This window comes from Ischnura elegans, chromosome 1 (assembly GCF_921293095.1).
Source record: "Ischnura elegans chromosome 1, ioIscEleg1.1, whole genome shotgun sequence".
Classification (NCBI taxonomy): domain Eukaryota; kingdom Metazoa; phylum Arthropoda; class Insecta; order Odonata; family Coenagrionidae; genus Ischnura; species Ischnura elegans.
The window spans coordinates 63,728,212-63,750,121 of NC_060246.1; the positions used below are offsets into that span (position 1 = coordinate 63,728,212).

The following is a 21,910-nucleotide window of genomic DNA, read 5'->3' on the forward strand; positions in this document are numbered from 1 at the left end:
GCGGAAACAACCTTGCGGCAGAACTTAAAGCAACCGAGTGCGTCCACCGGGTTACGGATTGTGAGTCGAATTCAAGATTCAGAAGTTGGCTGCAAGCTTAGAGAGTTCACACGTCGAATACGCATTCGTGGAGTAAACGCATCGGCTTTCTGAGGGGATATCGGTATATCCTTGGGTAGTAGGCCTATTAAATGATGATAAAACTTGAGCAGTTGCCATGACTTGACAACTGGAGACCGCAAACAATTATGTCTCTCATCACTCAGGGTAGGGCAGCAGGTCTTCTTCATATGTGTGAAGATGGAGACCATCTTGGTCGAAACAGCGATGCATGCTTCACTACAGGCGTGGAAACATTTACTTCAACGAATGCAGTAGTGCGATGTGGGCAGCAAGTGGAAACAGCCACATTATTACCCCGAAGAGTCGCAACTACTCCTCTCATTTTATGTAATGAAATCATGGAATTCCCTTGAGTAAAATTTTACGTAGATAAACAGTCGCCAAAAATTGGATACAAATCGAGTACATTATAGTCAAACAAAGTTTAAGGAAACAAGTGAATGATTGAAAAAGCTACCCCGGGCCAGATATCGACAGTTATAACCTGGCGATGATGAAATGCCATCTAACATTAAAAAAGTGAAGAAAGAAATGAAAAAAAGGCAATTTGAAAAATTGAAGGAGGCGCAGCGTTAAAAAAATATTTAAAGATTCTGTAGAAAAAATAAAAGAGGAGGCGACCCATAAATCATTGGAAGAAAGCTTGAAAAACATTATAAGAGGATAACAGGCAGCAGCTGAACAAGTTGTTGGTTGAAGAAAAGTCGTAAATAAAACCACGGATCACGCAGGAAGTTTTAGATCTTAATGAAGAAAGAATTAAGTACAATAATGCGAAAACAGAGGAAGGACAGAATAGTTACAAGAGAATTAGAAACGAGATACTTTGTAAAGCAAGAAAGGCTAGAGAAGAGTTATTTAACAACGAGGAGAAAAGACCTTGATCGGGCTGTAAAAAAATAAAGGTGAAATGTATTGCACAGGTGAGATACCAAATCACTTCGAGAGGAGCATTATAATCCCAATTTTCAAAAAAATGAGCGGAAAACTGTGAACTTCTTAGTACTATAGGCCCGACAACTTATGCGTCGAAGATACAGACAAGGATCATCAATAGAAGAATAGAATATTGACCAGACGAGTACTTGGATGAGGACCTATTCGGACCCAGAAAAAGTTAAGGCACAAGGGAAGCATTATTGGCCCTTACGCTGCTCATAGAGACAAGAATGAAAAGTAAAAAGCCCGCGTTTGTTGCGTTCGTTAGAGAAGGCGTTTGATAACGTGAATTGGAACACAATGCTTGAAATCCTGAAATACATTTGAGTTCCTTACAAGGACAGGAATATAATCTATAGCCTATAAAATACCGTAGCGGTGATAAATCAGGACCCAGCTTTAAAGAAGCAAGAATCAAGAAAGGAGTGAGACAAGGATGTGCTTTGTCAATCGTAATTCTTTATATTTACATTAATAAAGTCATTAATACAATCAACGAAACGCCCTCGGGAATATCTATGGAGAAAAATTAGCATGCTACGATTTGCCTATGACATTGCTGTCATAGCACGGACAGAGAAGGATCTGTAAAAAGGTTTGCTTCATATGGGTAGAGTAATGGACAGTTATCAGCTAAAAATAAGCCCTGACATAGCTGAGATCTCCTTGGCTGGTATTCTCGTCCAACTACATTAACACATTAACCAGAAAAAAAATCAAACTGAAAACTCCGAACAGATCCCATCAATAAACCTGTAAAATACGAATAACCAACGCCCGTTTTCAATACTATTTCGGTGGGAAATTTGAATTGCATTTCACCTATTAAGGCCGACGACGTCAGAAAAGAAAAGTTATTGCCCTGATATTGAATTTTGTTAAACATATCAAGGATGGAAAGGAAAATCACTTGGTTTAAGGTAGCGGTAAAAATAATTAAGTGCTATTCAGATTTAGACCCATTGTAACGGTAATTACAGCGAATATACACAGCATATCGCAAAGTGTATGGCATGCGTCATTTTTTTATCATTTGGCAGAACAAATCTAAGACTAACTGCCGTACAAATTGAATACGACTAATACATTAGAGTAACGGGTTGGATTCGTGTATAGAACGAATCATCTGTCCTGCTTTCCGATCGAGAGGGCTCAACCGTTCGTAGCCTCATACAAAGACCGACGTATCACGAGCAACAGCGAAATACATTGAAAGAATCGACCGGTAATTTATAGGAAGCCCACCGCTTCCCAAACAATAGGCGCTGAGATCCTTTTCCCCCACATCTCTCCTCCAAATCACAATCATCATCGCCATCACGGACCCCGCCTCCACACACACTCATCCCTCCCACGCCCTAACGGTCATCGTCCCCGCCATCATCACTCTCCATGCCGTACCCCTCCCTCGAAAATCAACACAACACGATTTCGCACAAGGGACGGGGGGGGGGGGGGGGAAGGGGGGGACCACCGTTCGGCGGCGCAGGCGATGGAAGACCTCATCCTTCCTTCCACCGCCTCGCACGCCGCCGCTCCTCTAGTCGATTTTCGGACGCGCGCTCTCGCCGTGAGGGCAGATGCGATCCGAAAGGAGGTCGAGCTGCTGGGTGGAGAGGGAACACACGGAGGAGGAGGAGGAACAAGGAGAGAGGAGAAGAGAAGGGAGAGGAAGGGAAAGACGAGAAGGGAGGAGAAAGGGTGCGGACACAGATCTGGACGGTGGGAGGGCTCGCGCGAATTACTAAGAAAAACACTCGCCAGAAGAATTCGAACGGGTGGAGCGTGAGGGACGGATGGGGATTCGCTCAGCGCTAAAGTGAGCGGCCGCCAGAGCCCATCGCGTGAATCACGACCACCACTCGCGGTATCCTGACCGCACGACTAGCTCTTTCTCTCTCTCTCGAGCTCAGCAGCCACGGGGCGATTGACGACCGCTCGATGAAAAATATGTTAGATCCACATTCACGATGATTATGTACGACGATCAAGCTATAATTTAGTCATATGAATGTGCTCCCAACCTTCTACCTCAATTTATACCACAAAATGTCTTCATTTTATCACACTTGTCATCGTAATCAGTGCATGCCACTATTTGTCTTCCTGCTGTAGTCTTCATTTCCCTATTTACGCCAATTCTGCTATCAAGACGCATTTCTGGGTCAGAAAGCGACACAAAACGTTTTCCATTTTTTGGGCGAAGCACATTGCTTCGTTGCTATGGCATCAGTTTATCCAGCATTGTAGCTGGCATCTGCTGGTCGAAGTCGTTGCCACAGCAACGAAACAACGCGGTTCCCCCGAAGATCCCTCGTCTTACGAAACGATGAATCCTTCGTTAAAGTGGGAGATACATAACATTTTTGCACAAAACCATCACTATTCACGACACCACATACATAGAATAGGATTAATAAAGATAAAGAGAATAATTACACGAGATACATGCTTGGAAAACTCAGCCAACATGTTCAATAGCCGAAATGTTATAATGTGAAATGAAAGCAGACTGAGAAGAATCAAGAGCCAATTAGTGACCGACCCAGTTGCGAGAGCACTGTTAACACTTAACAGAGGAGGAGTCCTCAAGAAAAAAAATCTGCGATGAACAGCCGTACATCAAGAAGCGTTAACGCGAAACGGGGAAAATTTTGCACTCGACGAACAATGACACACCCCCTTATTCAAGATCGACATCCACGCCTACCCGCCATTTATATGATCAAAACGAAACGCTTTGAGCGGGCCGCCTACCGACTGGGAGTAATCAAAACGGAATATATGGTTCGTTAGGAGGGGAAATACACGCCATTAGGGAAATACGTGCTTGACGATGGGAGGACAAGGAGGGTAACTGAGAAGGATTACGTCCCTGAGGGCAGGGGGGAGAACTCTGATCGCTTCGATACTTCGTACGTATTGGCAGCACGGTGGGTGGAACGGGGGAAGATGAGACAGGCGGAATGGCGAAGAAGGGAAGAAAGGGGAGACGCGTGCCGACCACATCCGCGTCAATCCAATCGGGAGGCGGCGGTGGCACGGCATCAGCGGGGCGACGTGCACTCGCCCGCCCGCGATGACAACGCTCCCGCACAATGGAAAGTGAGAACGTGAAGGTGGATACACCGAATTCCCCGACTCGCCGAACGCGCATGAACAAGAGGAGGGAGGCCGAAATAAACCTCGCTCGCGGTGCAGAGAGGGAGGAGGGGCCGAGAGGCGATGGAAGGGCGGATGTAGGGCAAAAAGGAGCAGGATGAGATGAAGCAGCGAGCCGATGACAATAGGATGAGGAGGAGGATAGGGGCGCGGACAAAAGCGGGCAAAGACTTCCACGAACAGACACACAAAAAATACATGAAGACCTATCGAGAATAGGTGGGGAACGGTGTATCGGAAATAACGCCAGAGAAACAGTTGGTGGGGAGGGAACGGCGGCGTGCCGTGCAGCGTGAGGAAGGGTAAGCGGCTTGCAGTGCTGCACCGAAATAATTCGCGTCGACGTGAGGAGCTGCATTCCCAGAGCCACTGATTCCTTCGGGGGGACAGGGCACTTTGAGACGGGCGACCGACAGCTGAGGTCATATCCGCCATTGAGAACTGGCGGAAGGAACGGCGAAGGGAGTGTTATTTTGCGAAAGGAGTACACGCTGCTGGTGGTGTTATGCTACTGTATAGGAAAGAAGCCAAGTGAGGTAAACACGAAGCGTCCACTTTGAAGCGACATCTAAAAAATCTCAGCTGGAGATAGGATTTCTATGGGGATGAATTTCCTGACAGTTAATTTCGGTATCTAACCAGAACTCAAAGCATGATAGGATCCAATCGAATGTGGCGTCCAAATAGCACTCAAATGGCGAACGCGATACCACTTTTTGAAATTCCACTGCTATCGGAATACGAAGAAAATCTCAAAACCAGAACTCAAAACAATAAACGAACATCTTGAAGCTCGTGCTGAAATAGCACTCAAATAAATAAAGGGATTCTAATTGAAAAATACACCACGATGGGATTCGAGCCTTGACCTTAAACGTGATCATTCAGGACTTAAAAGCCACCACTTCAGCCCGATCCCATCTCAAGCATTTTCGCGGCGGCGGTCACGCCCGGCTCACCCGCTTCAGTCGGTGACACCTCCTTGGACAGCGACGTCCGTCGTGCGACGGGAGGAGCCCTCTCGTCCGCCCGCGAGGTCGAATCGAGGGCACACGCGGGCGGCCTTCTGCTCTCGCTCAGGGGGGCGGCGCGCGCGAACACGGTATCCCCGCCTTCCACTGGCACACGCAAACACAAAGGCAACACCACACCACAACACGGACAGTAGTTCCTCGCGAAGATTAGGTAGGAGATCGCTCGGAGTCGGATGGGTACAAGGTTCCCAAAGATATCATGGGAACTGATCCCGATTCCTTCCACAGTCACATACAACGAATCGCCTTTCAATTTCTGTACACCGCACCGACTACCGCCTGTCCCCGTTTTCCACTCTTTCTAGTATATCTCTCCCTCTATCCTCCTCTACACTCCTTCCCGCGTTTCGCTGTACCCCGCCCCCAAAAGGAGATCAATACCCCGCTTACAACACCATCTGGCGACGCCTTGGGGGAAGCGGCAGAAGCTCCATGGCGAGGAATGCGGGGTCTGGAACAGCTGAGCAATTCGTGGTAGGGGAAGAGGAGAGGGGAGACGGGAGGGACTAGGGGTAGCGGGTGCGGGTGGTGTGAGCAATGTCGCTCCTTGTTTAAAATGGAGAGAGGGGAGACACGGGAGGATGAGAGGAAAGTGAAGGGATAGGGGCAAACGTGAGATGGGGAGTGGGTCTTTTTCATGTGTTTTTTTATTTTCATTTCTTTCGTTTTCGTAGGGGTGGGGTTTCGTAGGAGGAGGGCCTGCAGAGAACAGAGTTGCACGATGGCGAAGAAAGTGAGAGGGAGGGGTGTGAGAGCGATAGAAAAGTGAGATGAAACTGGTGGGGGTCCTTAGGGATGTAAGGAAGGTGGGGGGGACCGCGCGAGTGGGTCATGGTAGGGGAGGGGAGTTCCGTGTGGACGATTGCAGAAGGTCCTGCTGCCATGACGACGACAAGAGATACACAACCAAGGGATAGGGATATGTGTAACTTGTTTGAGCGACAGGAACCCTTAAAATTCAATACCAACAATAACGGAAAGAGTCTGTCCTTCTAATGTGGAGTTGTTTTTCGAAAGGGGTAATACCCGAATGAAACTTGTGTTGACACAGTTTTTCCAAAAATGTACATGGAGTGTATTCCTGAGGTCGTCTTATACGCTAATCTTCAGGGCTAACTATTTTCAAAAGCATTGGAACCAAGTATCACTTCGCTTCCGCGAAACTGGGAGGTTAATGCGTTTAACCAATAACGCTAACGTTTGTACCGGTCATGATAACCTTAATAGAAAAGAAAGCATCTGTGGTTATTAACAGAAAAGCAATTGATTGACTTAAATACGGAGATAATCAATCCAAAACGGTCTTGGGGGAATTACTAGTAGCCAAAACCGAACAATGACAGTTAAAACCGAAACACAGGTTTTTTGCAGAGACATCGAGGAACTACTAATGCTCCAATCAGCACTCAATTCATTCTTAAATATTCTAATTATACATAGACACTTGACGTAAGCCTTGAAATGTAATAAAAACTAATGCTCATTACTTTGTGATGGAACGGCCGTCCCGTAGTTCTGATTTCAGGTTTCTTGAGACGAAAATATTTTCTACATCCATCCTGAGGCGGCTGAGGAGTCAAAAGACAACTGAAGACGCCAGAAATAGGTTACGAATTTTTTTTGCCACCAAATCCCCAAAAAAGGAGAAATGAAGGAAGGTCTTTGCCATTATGGATAAAGTCGCGCTAAGTTCAAGCCTAATCCACCATTTAATGCTCTTGTAAATTTCGCATAACTTAAGCAAGCGCCGTAGTAAATGCCTTCTCCAGCAGAGCGTTGGTCCGGTCGGAAAATAATGTCAAATTCAACAAATAGAAGTATTTATTAGGCGTAAATGCTGATAGAGTAAAAATTATAATTAAGAATGCTCATCTTCAAGAAATTGTTATGAGTTTAAAATGGCTTGAAATGTGCAATACTAAGGAAATGCAATAGATAACGCGGAAAGTATGAATAATGTTAAAACATATAAGAGATATCGAATTATCCGTAATATATAAAACTAAAGAAAATTTTATTCCAATCCCACTAATGATTTGTGCAACCATTAGGTAAAAAGAATAGCTGAAGACATTTGAAGATATTTCCATTCCACAGTCATTCACAGTTTAACCTTCGCGGGTGAGTTCCCCATTGACAAGCTAATTAGAATATATAAAATTGTTTCATAATTGATCTCACCGGAAAGGGATGTCAAGTAAAAATTGTACTGTTTATCGCCGAATTCGAATAGTTTAGTAAAGGGTAGTGACAGAGTAAAAAGAGGCCTTCGTAATTAATTGTACATGTACAAGTTGGACGGAAATTTGCAGATTAACTGCACTTGAAGTAAAGCTTGAGAGGCTAACTTCCTAAGGCAAGAGCGACAGCTTAAGTTTTAGACCGGAACATCACCATTCCATAAAATCAGCAAACACTGCCTCGGTGAGATCACAAACCCTTTCTTGAGTAGCCACTCAAGTTTCAAACTCAAAGTCCCCGACTTATCCAGTCACACTCACAATTATCTGGACTACTTCATAATTAGTACTTCAACAAATATTTACCTTGATAGGTGATAAAATGTGATCGAATATAATTAAATGTAACTTTGAATAACTTAATGTTATTTCATAACTATAAACAGGAGGAAATTTTTGATGAGGTGGCTAAGGCGATGAACATTGGATGTCCATCGCCTCAACACCCATCTGAATGCTATGCAGGTAAAGGAATAATAATATTTATTGTTCTTGGATAAATTGTCCATTAAGAACATAAGATGAATATTACATACAAAAGAGATCACAAAATAAACTTGTGCAAAATATATCTAATATTTCCGAATGGAATTCAGCACAACTAACACATAAGGGCATAGAAATGAAATCTTGAAGTTAACACAAACAATCATAGCAAGAAAACCTAAGTATGCACATATATACACATCACAATATTTAGGGTAGAACATGAAAAAATAATTAAATAACTAAATAAGTAGAACATAAATAATGATAAATCATTTACTCCAACAAATATGGCATTCGATTTCAAACAGACCTGAGGTAAATGTTATAAAACATTAATAATGAATAGTTGAAATCTCAATGACGAATAAATAAATGCATACTTAACAAGTTTGAAAACCAGTTAATACTTTCCCATAGTATGGACATAAATTTTTAAACATGCTAATGGTATTGCAACTGCGATATATTATGTATTTCACATTATTCAAGAGTTTGCAGGCGTTTTTTTTTGGCACCATCACTTATTGCTACCAAACCCACATCTATACAAACTAAAAATATTTATAAATGGTAACCACAGGAGTAGGCAGACACATTACAATGAAAAACAATACAAGAACACAAAACGAGGTCATACATTTTCGAGGGTTTTAATGAATTGAAGAAATCTTTGCTTGAAAGAAGACCGAGACATAGAATCTTTTACATTCTTTGGAATGCTATCCCACAGACGTGCTCCGACTACAGAAAATGATTTTTCATATGTGGTGGTTCTGTGTCAGGAAGGAATGCCAAATGTCGAAGATGTATCAATGAGCAAGAAGATAAAGCCTGGTTTACACGTCGACGTTGACTAATATAGCAGTCAGCTATTACCCTGGACTCGTTAAATGTGGAAAGACCGAAAAACCTACATGGCTGCGACGGTCGATGGTGCTCTGATGAGTCGATCACTCTTCGCATATACCTAGATAGAAAATAGACTGATTTGTTAGATACGGATTCTGCAATAGAATAGCAACATACCAGTTGTATTCATGATCAGTAATGATGATGAATAAACCTGACTAAAAGCACTACGGAGAGAATACGAATCGATTTGTCTTGATTTGATCTACCAACATCGTTATAGCAGTTCAATTTGAAATGCATTAGGAGTCGACGCTTACGAATGCATCGCAAACGGCAAACGTTGATTTAATTCCGCATGAAAATTATAAAATTGCAAATTGCCATTTCAATGCATTGTTTAAAAAGGATCAATGGTATGCCAAAATGAAATTCAATTCTCTCATACAGAAGAGAAGATGAAATATATTTCTCTTTCGCTACCATGACTTTTGTTTTTCTAGCACTGAAGAAGAGTATTGCCACTCTTGGAAACACGCATTGACACCCTTAAATCAACGATTTCCGCATTCAAAATCTCTATAACCATCACTTTCTACAGCGTTCTGAGATGAACTGCTTAAACGTGACTAATAGATACACGGAAAAAAAAGATTTGATTAAAACTATCGAACTGGTGTGATAGGGAGTATTTTTGTTAAATATACTTAAACTTTGATGCAAATTATTAAGCACTTGATTTATTTTACCAAACGCTAGCGTGAGCTCTTGATATATTTCATCAAACATTTTGGTATTGCATAATTTGGTCAATTGTACGGAAGAGTTTCGTAAAAATAACCGAATTAATTCAATACGATTCTGAGTTTGATAACTTTTATCGAAGTTATGTATGCAAATTTGGTTTGATAGAATTTACCAAGTGTTTCGTAATCTATCGAACGGTCTATCGTTCCTCTTATGTTTATACCAATACACATTCGCAGTTGAAAGATTCTTAAACAGGCCTTACATAAAAGATAAGTTGGTAGAAATGCTTTTGATTTCATTATTTGCGATGGCGATAACGTTTTAATTTTGTTTACGTTCATTTTTCTGTTTTTTTCCTGCTTTAAATTGCAATACTACCCGTTAGCTGGTGCATCAAAGACATTGATTGAATCGCATATTATCATAGATATTAAAGCTGTAAGGAGATGTTTGTGTATTTCGACACATTAAAACTTTAATTATAGGTATTCCTGAGGTATAATCATTCGCGATCATGTTTAATAACGTGATAAAAGCCGTGATACTACACCCAATCCATGCTAAGGATATCACCCAGCACGTTAAAGCCATCTCTATATCGATGTAATAAGCCTGCAAATAAAGTTATCTTGCGCATCTGCACTAGATATTCATATGGAGTAACTACGTAATGCAATTGTGTGCATCAAGTATTCCTCTTAAGCATACAAAGGGAAACTGTAGCCACACCTTATTCACATTTCAAAACAAAGGTTAAATACCTACAGTAATAATATATTACAGCGTTTAAGTTAGCAATTATTATGACAACCGATTTAGACTAGTTGTTAGAGTCCGTTGCTACCACGCGGAGGGCCCACGTTTAATGCTTCATGCAGGCTTGTTATTTTCCCACTTTTTTTTGTATTTTTTTTCGCAGAAACTTACGCCAACCTCCTAATTTTATTATTTTTAATCATTATAGTGTTTTCTGGGTTGAAAATCTTTCACATGTGCACGCTACGTCGATTTTATTACCCTTTCGATTTTGATAGTTTTTATCGAACTGCTGTAGCCATTTCGGTAACAATTACCAAATCAGTTTGATAGAATTTATCAAACTGGTTTGGCAATAATTACTGAATTTTTCAATGTGCCATATGAACCCAAAAGTTTGATAAATTTAATCAGAAATCGATAGTTCTAATCAAACTTTTTTTTCCGTGTAGATCTAATCAAGATCGACCACGTCCTAAATCGATTTGTACTCTCATTTCAGTCACTACTTACACGTACGAGTCGAGCGTAATGGCCGGTTGCTACAGCAGTCTACTTCGACGACTAAACAAGGCGCAAAAAGAAAAAAAAATCATCTATCTACAGCACATATGATTTCTCTACATTTTTCGCCATTTTCCACGTCACTACAAGTTCCACCGTCACCGTTCCACCAAGTGGCCACCCTCCCTTACTAACAGTGGATAGATACCCATTCATGAAGCACGACATTTGTTCCCATCAACTGACTTAACCACTCCACAGCCACCAGAAATCTCTTCCCTAATCGAGATTTCAGGCGACTGGGGAGCATGTGCGCGAGGGTATGCCGTGGAGGGCGCGCTCGCTCAGGTGGAGCGAGAGGACGAGGTGCATGAGTTGCGGCACAGGCGGGGATGGGTGTCGGAGGTGAGGGCGTGGACGGAGGAGGGAAAAAGCAGAGGGCGTGCTAAGGTGAGCAGCATCGGGACGGGGAGGCGAGGCTGGCGGAACGGTGGCGGTGGTCGGATCTTTTCCCGACTCACGTGGACGACTGCCGCCGTGGCTCTGGCGCACTTTAGCGCTCGCAGGGACCGGTTTGCTAACCACAGGGCCTTCTTCCCCTACTCAGGTTGCAACAAACCCCTTCTCCCCACATACACCCAACAAGAACACCGTCGACCGTCACAACTCCACCCGCCATTCGCCTCCTCCCATCCCCCGCCGGTCGCGACTTGGCAAGCGTGAATACATGCCGGCGGTGACGTCGCCACCTCCTGGGACTAGAGCGGGAGAGAGTCATAGACCTAGTTGGGAGACCCTCAACTCATTCATGCTCGCCCGTCACCACCTCTCGATTCACGGCCAAGACGCGCCACGGATAGGGACGTTCCAAGCATTCCAAGGCGGCGCGGCGGCCAAGCCTCCCCATTTACCCACTCAGAACGATAGGGAGCTGAAAGGATTAATCTGTCTGCAGGACGGCATTCATATTGGATTGGCACCGCCCAATATTACGTTGTAATACGGGTTAGGTAAACAAATGCAAACGTCAGTCGCTAAACTCGGCTTTGATCAAGAGACGGAGTTAATCGTTTTGTACCTACTTCTACAGGATTAAGAATAGATATATTTACATAATATTTTCCTTGCGATTGCAAGAAAAACTCAGGAGAAACCCGCAAGTATTAATATATATAAAATAAAAATCAAGGGAGTGCGGGAAATCAGCATTAAAAGTAATTTCTTCAAGTTACCAAACTGCATTGAATACGAATTAATGGACACAAGTTTAATGAAAATATCATTAAAAATGCATTTGAATTTAAAACATAGCAATATTAATTGGTATCCCTGCAATTACAGCGAATTTTCACGATAACGTGGGAAATGCACAAATGGGATTTGTTTACTCTCAGCACTCACCTCCCCGCCCATACCTTCAGAAACAAATTTTCGCTACGTGCTTAATCCGAATATTGCATAATATTTAGAGTTGCTGATATTGCCTGACAGAAAATATTAGCTACACAGATTGGAGTGAATACCAACAGGAAAATATGCAAATCTACCATGAAAATAGCAAGAGAATTAAAATTACACGGATTGACGCCGCAGAACAAATTAGGTTTTACCTTTCAGCAACATTTTATGAGAAACCTTATCGCGCTGTCGTTCGTCATTCTGCTTTTATGCTTGCCACTAGCTACATTTGCACACCAAATTGTGACAGAAGTGCAATAATCCGACGAATGTGGCTTCCGGAATATAAAAGCAAGAAATACACCCCCCAGGCGGAGAACTACAGACAGAAGCTGCAGAGAGAAAATACGATGATTAATTCCAAATGATTGCGTAATGAACAGCATCGAAGAGCTAAAAATGAATACCATATCACTACTAGAATTAAAAGCCCATACCCATTTACGGTTTGAAGTCATTACCAATGATTTGATAATATAGGCAAATTTCGAACACTAAAATGTGAAATAGCAAATAACTAAGATATCTAGTTACCCTGAACCACAACCTAAAAGTAATTCTAACTCCTGTAAATCATCTATGAAGAAGGATTTGGTTCTTTCCCGGCGAATGCTGTTGATGAAATCTTCTATGAGTTAAATACAATTATACATATGTCGATTGCCTAATAATATAGCAAAACATAACAAGCGTGTAATACGTCAATGATTTCCATCGATAAAAAACCTCGGAAGTGTAAAGTTAAAAGATAAAATTTTGTTGATTAGGGATTACTATTTGAGGTCTAACACATTCTACGTTGGGCAATTGACCTTAGCGTGTCATGGGAATCAATGGTCATCCGCAGTCAACTTTCCCAACTCCTGAACTGACAGTGAGAACCGCAGTGACCGAAGGAGGCAGTAACACTATCCTTCAACTGCTTGGGAGATGTCCAACCATGAGGAACATGGTATTTGAAGCAAAGCCTTTCCGAAACTAGATATCGTCATATTCCAGCGTCCCCAAGCAGAACAAATATACTGAGCCTACGCGCAACCGGTAAAGGCCTCTTAGTTGGAGAGAACTGAATACGGGCAAAGAAAATATGTATTACCCAATTTCACAGGTGGTACTATAAATTTACTATAGTATTCTACCGATTAAGATAGGTTTCCATGGATTACCAAAGAAGTAATCTGGGAGCCTCCCTGTCCTTCCAGCACTTCTTTCTTCAATTCACTGTAAGGCCTACAACCTTTCAACCTATCTAAAAAATCGTATTCTCTTCCTTCCCCTCCCCCGTTTACCTAACATTCTACCCTCTAACACCGTTTTCAACATTCCCTCCCCGCTAGGTAGTATATATAGCGGTAAATATTCAAATCAAAACAGGCGTATTTTAAACTGTCGCAGTGATGAAAGTGGAGAAAACAGCGCTAGTTCTTCCACAGATGAAGATTATCGAAAAATGGAAATGTCAACTCATTACACAAGATGGACGATGAATTTGCATAGCAAGTTTGCGAAAGATACGTAATAATAGATGCTAACCCTTAGGCCGTAAAATATACAGCAAAGGCAAATATTCAACTATATTTACTTGAGGCGAACTATAACAAGTTCACAAAAACAATACCATGGGATAAGGGCGGATATTATGCAAAAAAAGGTCCAAAAAGGCTCAAATACAAGGTGAAGAATATAATACAACCAACAAATAACCAAGGTGAATTGGATATAATAAAGAGATATAAAACAATAAGTAGCACATATTATCCACTATTTTATTTATTATTGAAATTATCCGTGTTTTCATCTAAATAGTACACAGGAAAATACTAAAACGATTTACTTCTTTATTTAACATCAACTCACTCCAAGTAGCGTCCGATACGGCTGATATCGGAGAAATGTTCAGTCAGTCAGAGAAAGGGAGACAGTAAGTCAAAGAAAGAATAGATAAAAAAAGGAAAAACATAAAGAGAGAAAGTTCCATAATCGTTTTATCATAATAGGTCAAAGAATAAAATGAACTTCCAGAGCGAACCTTGCATAAAGATCTAGATAAAAGACGGACGAACAAATTTAAGACAAATGCAAGACAAAATGAGGATGCGCAGAGAAAAAAAAACACAAAAAACGGTTAAGTCTTACAAGAGAAAATACGCAGAAATTCGCCCAGGAAACCCAACAATTGACATAACAGTGGTTGTTTAAAATCACTTTCGCTATTTCAGGACTTATACTCGCAATACAACTGCTACCGCAATATTGGGAAAAGTTTATTACGCTAAAGTAACCTCGTAAGCATTTAGCACAATTTACCTCGTAGAAACCACAGTTTCATTTTCATGCAGAAATAAAATTAATTTTAATACCATCACCAAAATATTGACACAAGAAACAATGCTAAATGCATGCTAAAAATAAATTCGAAAAATAATTTACAAGTCGAATACAACCAAAACTCTGAATCTGACTTACAAGAGCCCAGTGAATAATGTAATAATTAGAAAAAATACATCCGAATCCTCTCGAAAAATATTACATACTAATGATGGGAAAAGCGCTTATTACTAATGGCAGAAGACAAATAAAGTTCTTAAATCGAGAGTGGTACATACTGGATTCGGTAATCTTACGAGGAAACAATGGTCCACATAGTTTTTTTGTCCTTCATAGAATCATCTAATTTGGTCAATTTAATCGCGTAATCAGAAGCAAAAAGAGAACACACAAAAAAGCAGAATTACACGCCTCTCGAAGATACCACGGGAGTTACTTCGGCTGAGTTGCATCTCCAACTTCATACATCTCATTGATATATTAGAGGGATTCATAATCCCTTTGCATTATATTAATTTAATATTAAGATTGAGATATATATGATTTTCTATTACCACTTCGATAAAAAAATCCTGTAATTTTTTAAAGTGGAGGTCACCTTGCTTCGACGGAACATATCATCAGAAAGAGATTCCCGTCACAGACAATGACGCAAAATCCAGCAACCAAATAAAACATATAATCCGAGTGTAATTGAAATCAGGCCCTTTTCAAACCTGAATGCTTTGTACCTTTACTGGAAAGATAACTAGTGGCCCATACTGATGATATAAGAAAGGTAACAAACCCAATGGACGCGGCGACGCAATGTCCAAACAAGGGTGGTCTGGCCATGTCGGCAGGTCGGCAATCGCCTACTAAAAACTTAGTAAGGCCCCCTTAACGCTCGCGTCTTTCGTGAAGCGTACATGAAAGGTGCAAAAACAAAGACTCATTGTCACATTACTTCAACCAAAGTTTTTTTGCAACTATGAAATTCTATGTTTTCATTAGTTGGATTATTTACAACATACTCAGTGTAAAAAGGTTATCTGAAAAAATAAATTAAAAAGTGTCAGAAGATAAAGAGAACCTGATTTGAAAGGGTTATTCGAAAAAGTGATTATAGTTTTTATTAGATTTCAGCGCAGTTTCAAGGAACAATTTCACTAAATAATAGATAATAGACGCATAATACATTATTAAATTTTACAAGCTGAGTAATTCTCACTTTCCATCGTATTTTTCTTACGAAATTGCTACTTTTCATGAACTTTTGGCCGGTTTTTTAAGAATCAGAATAGCGTCAAAATATATTTCCGGCCATGCAATTTGCTAAAAGTTTCTGGGGGAGGACCCCCGAATCCCCCGGTAAGGGGGGCCCCATCATGAGCCCCAGCCGAGAGCAACCAAACACCCCTGATCGCTCCTGTGTCCAAAGGTTACTATTCGACACTAAACACGAAGTCCTAGCCTTTACAAAACGAAGAGTGCCTCTTTCGACCAAATCCCCGGAAAGCATTAAGCCATACCACCTTAAATCAATCACGACAAGGTAAACAGCAGTTGACATTGTATAAGGAACAATCCTTTAATTTAAATTCGTATTCATTTTTGTAAAATAACACTTTGCCCGAAATAACCGTCGAAGCGCGTTCAAAAGTTTCACTTTAGTTGAATTCATCCTTAATTTAGCCAAGAATGCACGAAATTTACAGCAATAAAAAAGATATTCCCCAAAACTCATTTATTATAATAGAAGAATAGAGTGAGAATAGAGGGAGAATATAATTCTCAGGTTACAAATCTACTTTTAATATTCTTAGAGAGGTAATTAATGTAAGATCTTTGATCCGTACTCCAAAATTTCGATGGATTCAGCTACTCGGAAATTATACTTTTTTATCATTACAAATCTTTTTACTTACAGCACGATTGCTTTCAATAGCTTTTATCTCAACCTTAGTCACTACCATCAGCAATTTTTGCCGCATGAAACCATCAACATGCTACTTCATTTGTTTCTTCTAAACGCAAGAAATCACTTACCTGCAACATAAGGAAAGAGAGATTAAACGGCAATGTCATTTGTGGCTAAACGCTTTTTATAAATAAAAAATTACACAACACTATATACATGATATGAATATCTTCATTATTTTTTGTCTTACACACATAAAAATCGTGAACAAACACATATGTGCAAAAACCCCATGCCTCCTATAATGAATCCAATAGGAAGCAAAAAGTGCATCGATAATAAATAAACAAGAAAAGTGACACGATTCCTCGACGATGAGACACGTTACTGGAGCCAAATGCAAAACGCTCTTACATGAGAGACAGAAAACAGGCACATACCAATATACATTCTTCAATGGATAATCTGCCGTAGTAAGGCGTGATTCATCCTAGATAAGGTTCAGATTCGATAGGATAGTCTCAGGAGCATGCCCCCACTCCGTTACTGGAGGCAAAACACTTGCAAGCTCCGAAGAAGAAAGGAGTGATTTTTTATTGCACACCTACCTATTTGGAACGGTAAGTTACGTAAGTTACGTACCACAAAGCTCCTGGAGAGGATGGTATACCAGCAGAATTCCTCAAGGCCGGGGAAAATGCTCTCTTAAGAAAGCTGCATGCACTAATAGTGAAAATATGGAACGAGGAAAAAATACCAAAAGAATGGAACCTCTCTATAATAGTCCCGCTGCATAAAAAAAGGAGACAGGTTAGTATGCAGCAATTATCGGGGAATATCTTTAATAAACACGGCTTACAAAGTACTGTCCAAAATACTGTATCACAGAATACAGGAATACTCGGAAGAAATTATAGGAGAGCACCAGACAGGTTTTAGAAAACAAATGTCTACGATTGATCAAATTTTTATCATTAAACAAATCTTATCAAAGTATTGGGAGTTCAATAGAGATGCGCACCTCCTCTTTATTGATTTTAAGAAGGCGTACGACAGTATCAACAGAAACCAAATGTGGAAATATCTCAGGAGAATGGGAATCCCAAACAAAATAGTCAAACTGGCTCAGATATGTACAGAAAACTCAAGTTGCAAAGTACAGATAAATAATGAATTTTCAGAAGGTTTTGATGTAGTCACGGGGGTACGACAAGGAGATGCACTCTCACCATTGCTTTTTAACCTGTCATTAGAAAATGCACTTAAAGCCGTAAAGGAGCAACAACCGGGGATTGAAGTCGGCAAAAAGATAAATCTGCTAGCTTTTGCAGATGACGTGACCTTATTGGCGGAGGATGCAAATGGGTTGAAAACTCTTGCAGAGTCTCTGATAAAAGAAACCAAAAAAGTAGGATTAGAAATTAGCGAAGAAAAAACAAAATACTTAATTGTTGGTCGACACGCAGAAAATATAGAAGCAGAGGCTTTAAAAGTCCAAAATTATACCTTTGAAAGGACAACAAATTTTAAATACTTAGGAGTAACCATAGAACAGGAAAATAAAGAGGAGGTAGAGATAAATGCAAGGTTACTTCTCGGGAACAACTGTTATTGGGCTCTTAAATCATTGCTAAAATGTAAACTTCTGTCAAGAAAAACTAAATCAAAACTGTACAAGACAATAATACAACCAGTAATACTCTACGGATCCGAAACCTGGACTTTAACAAAAAACCAGGAGAGGAAATTGATAGTTTTTTAAAATAAGATCCTCAGAACAATATATGGTCCTATTAATGAAGATGAAGTATGGAGGATCAGAACCAACAAAGAGCTCAGAGAATTATATACAGATCCGGATATAATAGCGCAAATAAAAAGCAGGAGATTAAGATGGGCCGGTCATGTAAAGAGGAGAAAAGATGAGTCCATGCTAAGAATGGTATCTGAAAATCAACCCCGAGGAAAACGTCCGCTTGGGCGACCCCGACTAAGATGGCAGGACCAAGTGAAAAGGGACTTAGGGAAGATGAGAGCAGATGCAGAATGGATGACGGATAGAGATAGATGGCGACATGTTGTTGGTGAGGCCAAAAACCTCCTGAGGTTTGAGTGGCCACATAGGTAAGGTAAGGTAAGTTACGTAAATATAGAAAGAAAACAGCATTTTCATAACAGTAAAAGGGAAAAATAGCTCTTACTAGAAATAATTGACAGTTTGAGACTTGACTTGGTGAAATTGCTTCATGTTGAAAACCCTTGCAAATTTCACATAAAAGAGCTAAAACTAGAATATACACCGAAATTATTTTCGCCATGGTAGGGAAAGGACCAGACACGGTGATAAGTCTTTACGTCTAGATGTAATGTACTCCAATTTTATGGGTTACCAAGTTGATAGAAAATCTATATCTCAAGGATAACTTAACCGTGAGTTGAAACTGAAAACTGATAAGAGGTTTAAGAATTCAAAATCGAAGTCGACGCCGAAAACGTCATGCCATCGATAACTTAGAGCGCACATATATGGCAGGCACAGATTTCAAGGCCACCGACTGTGGTTAATGGTGGTAAAATCAAACTGAGGAGGTCAAAAACCGAGGAAATCCTCCGGCTTCGTGACTTATATGGAATGGACTTAGAAAAGAAGAAACTCACATATGTTTAATGTAATTTTAAATTAAGACAATATTTTAGTGAATATGCAGGCAAATAAAATACCTACAATCCATAATGTAAAGATTTCACAGAGTAAATGCTGCAATAGCTAGTAATATAGCTAAGTGCCAGGGAGTGAATAAAACGGATCGACAGTGCTTCCATACACGATAAATACACCAGAATTCCACATACCTTAATTCTGAAGAAATGCGCTATACAAGCAATGAAGGCGTATTTGTAACTTTAGGTAAATTACAGATAGTAGCTTAATACGATTTTCGCTAAAAAGAAAAATGTCTTCATATTCAAAAGGTCATATCGAAACTAACACACGAAGAACCTTAAAAAGACCCGTGCAGAATAGTACAAAAGAAAACCAATACTACAAAATTGGGAATGACTTATGTTCTGACATTTCATTACTGGAATTAGTGAGTGACACACCTAAGAGAAAACCCAAATTTTTAAGTTCACGGCCTAAGTTAGGATTAAGGGAAGTTAATGGTTCCGAAAAGATCTCTTTGAGACGTTTACTTTTCTGCCCCACAGGCACGTAAGAAGTTCCATGAAAAGAGGATAAAAATCACTAATCTTAAATCCCATTCGAGACCTTTGGAATAACACTGTAGATATGTTTTAGCGTACGCATAAAAGACGAACGGGGGCTACAAAGGACAAAGGTATCAGGGCGGTCATTCGGAAGGCCTTTCCCAGACAGAAGCGCCGAAGGAAATGGGCACCCGTAGGACTGCATCAGAATTCATATAAGTTAATGCCACATAAGGGCAACACAATAGCTATCCTATCACATTATAATTCCGTATATTTCTCAATTTTCTTACTCGGAGTATTAATTCATGACCACCATAAAATATAAAAACCTTCTGGATGACTTTTTCATACTCTTCTAATATGACCCTAATCTTTCTTGCGGCCACGATCCATACTAAACAATTATCGAAAACTCTTTATCACGCTCTTAATTAGTGCGTGAAATATGCTCCACATTCATAACGTAGGTACGTGAAAACGAAGGCAAATATAATTTATGATTTTTTTGTTGGTTTTATCACATTAACTTAAAGTAAGAAATTAAGCTAACACTACGCATAAACATTAACCGCATTTGCCGTTCACGCGATATCATACAATCTTTTTCGTGTTATTTCTACGCAGACAAAGGCAGAAACTTGGATCTAGAAGCTGAGACCCCAACAGATCTTTGACGAGTTCCATTTTTCTTAACTCCATTAACAAGGAATATAAGACATTACATCACTGAAATATTCACCAGTCACGCAATTTCAGCAGAAAAACGAAAAGCTATAAATTCAGTAAACGAGTAATTTTATCATGAGCTCAGAAGTTCCCAGCAACGTAATAAGTTCCAGTTTTTGGCATATTTCGAAAATGATTTAAGATAAAGTTAATTCATAAATACTCACATAATTATCGTATGATTAAATTTTATTAGTGCTCTGATATGATGCAAACACTTCACCAGAGTCACTCTGCGCCGAAGTTATTTCTAGGGTAACCAGCCAACCTCGACAACTCTTGAACACACTTCGCAAGAAATATCCACCGATTTTCCCTAAAAGCAACGATTTGGGGCAATTAAAAGAATAGAAGATATCAGATCAAGATCAGATCATACGAAACCGGTCAAAGTGCTTCGCAAATGGACATTAACCCACCCAAGTCAAAAGGTCACCCAATTCTCATGACTATGAGTGATACCTGAGATAATTCAGGGCTACTGGTAGATATGTACAACAAATTCCATCAACTTTCAACTTTGGGCACGAACGTTAGTCGAACGTCGGTGTCAGTTTACAGCAATTTCGCTATCATTACTGGCGGAACAGAACCAACTCTTGGAATAAAAGGAATATCAATCGATAAGGAAATTAATTAGGTTTGGGGGAGCTTAGAATACCCTCAAATAGGCAAAAGAGAAGGGTAAGCAGTATATTTTTCCTGGGAGAGGGAAATTCCGCCTTTGATCCCATAAACGGCTGGTTAGTGATACTTCAGTAGTGCGCGTGGGTGTAGAAATGAAGATTACCGGCTTCCCAATGCATAAATTACGTTCAATACAAGCCACTGTGATTCTCTTCAAGAAAATTTCCTGTCAAAAAACGGAGTGTCGAATTCTTAACCCCTATTTCATGGAAATTATCTCCGCCCCGCAGGAAAATTATGTTTCCTGCAAATAACTATTGCCAGAGAACTGCCGGTACCTAACCCACTTTTATTAGGGTACCTACGAGTGCAATAATGAAGATCATGCAATAGACACCTGGCAGCAAACTGCAGTTCCGTAGTCCTAGCAATGCACTCGCTATGGAAACGATACCCTTTCATGGTATGATAAAAAAATTCGATTCATTACGATAGCAAAAATTATGACGAGGCCTCCATCATAGTCAACACGCCTGAATAACCCTCGCAACGCACCTGTCGAAGTTCACATTTTCTAAGAATCACGGGCCACCAGGGACCCGGTAGTGAACTTATCGAACACTATCCATCTATATTTAATGAATGTTAAGTTTTGGAATAGAAATTTAACTACGTTACCATGCAACTAAATTTCATTCGGTTTCGAGGGTAAAGAATGTAATAACGCCATTATATTTCTTAAGTCATGCAGAAAAACATTACGTTTGAAAATTAGCGAACTGAAAAATTTTATTTACATACCCACACGTCAA

The 21,910-nt window shown here is 40.3% G+C and overlaps 1 protein-coding gene across 5 annotated transcripts in view; it reads right to left on the reverse strand.

The window, feature by feature from the left end:
* LOC124162073 overlaps positions 1-21,910 on the reverse strand; it is a 127,945-nt gene that overhangs the window by 104,852 nt on the left and 1,183 nt on the right. For 2 of the 5 annotated variants that reach the window (XM_046538470.1, XM_046538443.1), the window contains exon 1: positions 5,184-5,551. The exons of the other annotated variants lie outside the window; for them this stretch is intronic. The gene's annotated coding sequence lies outside the window, so the exon portion shown is untranslated. Of the gene's footprint in view, positions 1-5,183; positions 5,552-21,910 lie in introns of those variants that run through there. 5 annotated transcript variants of the gene reach the window in all.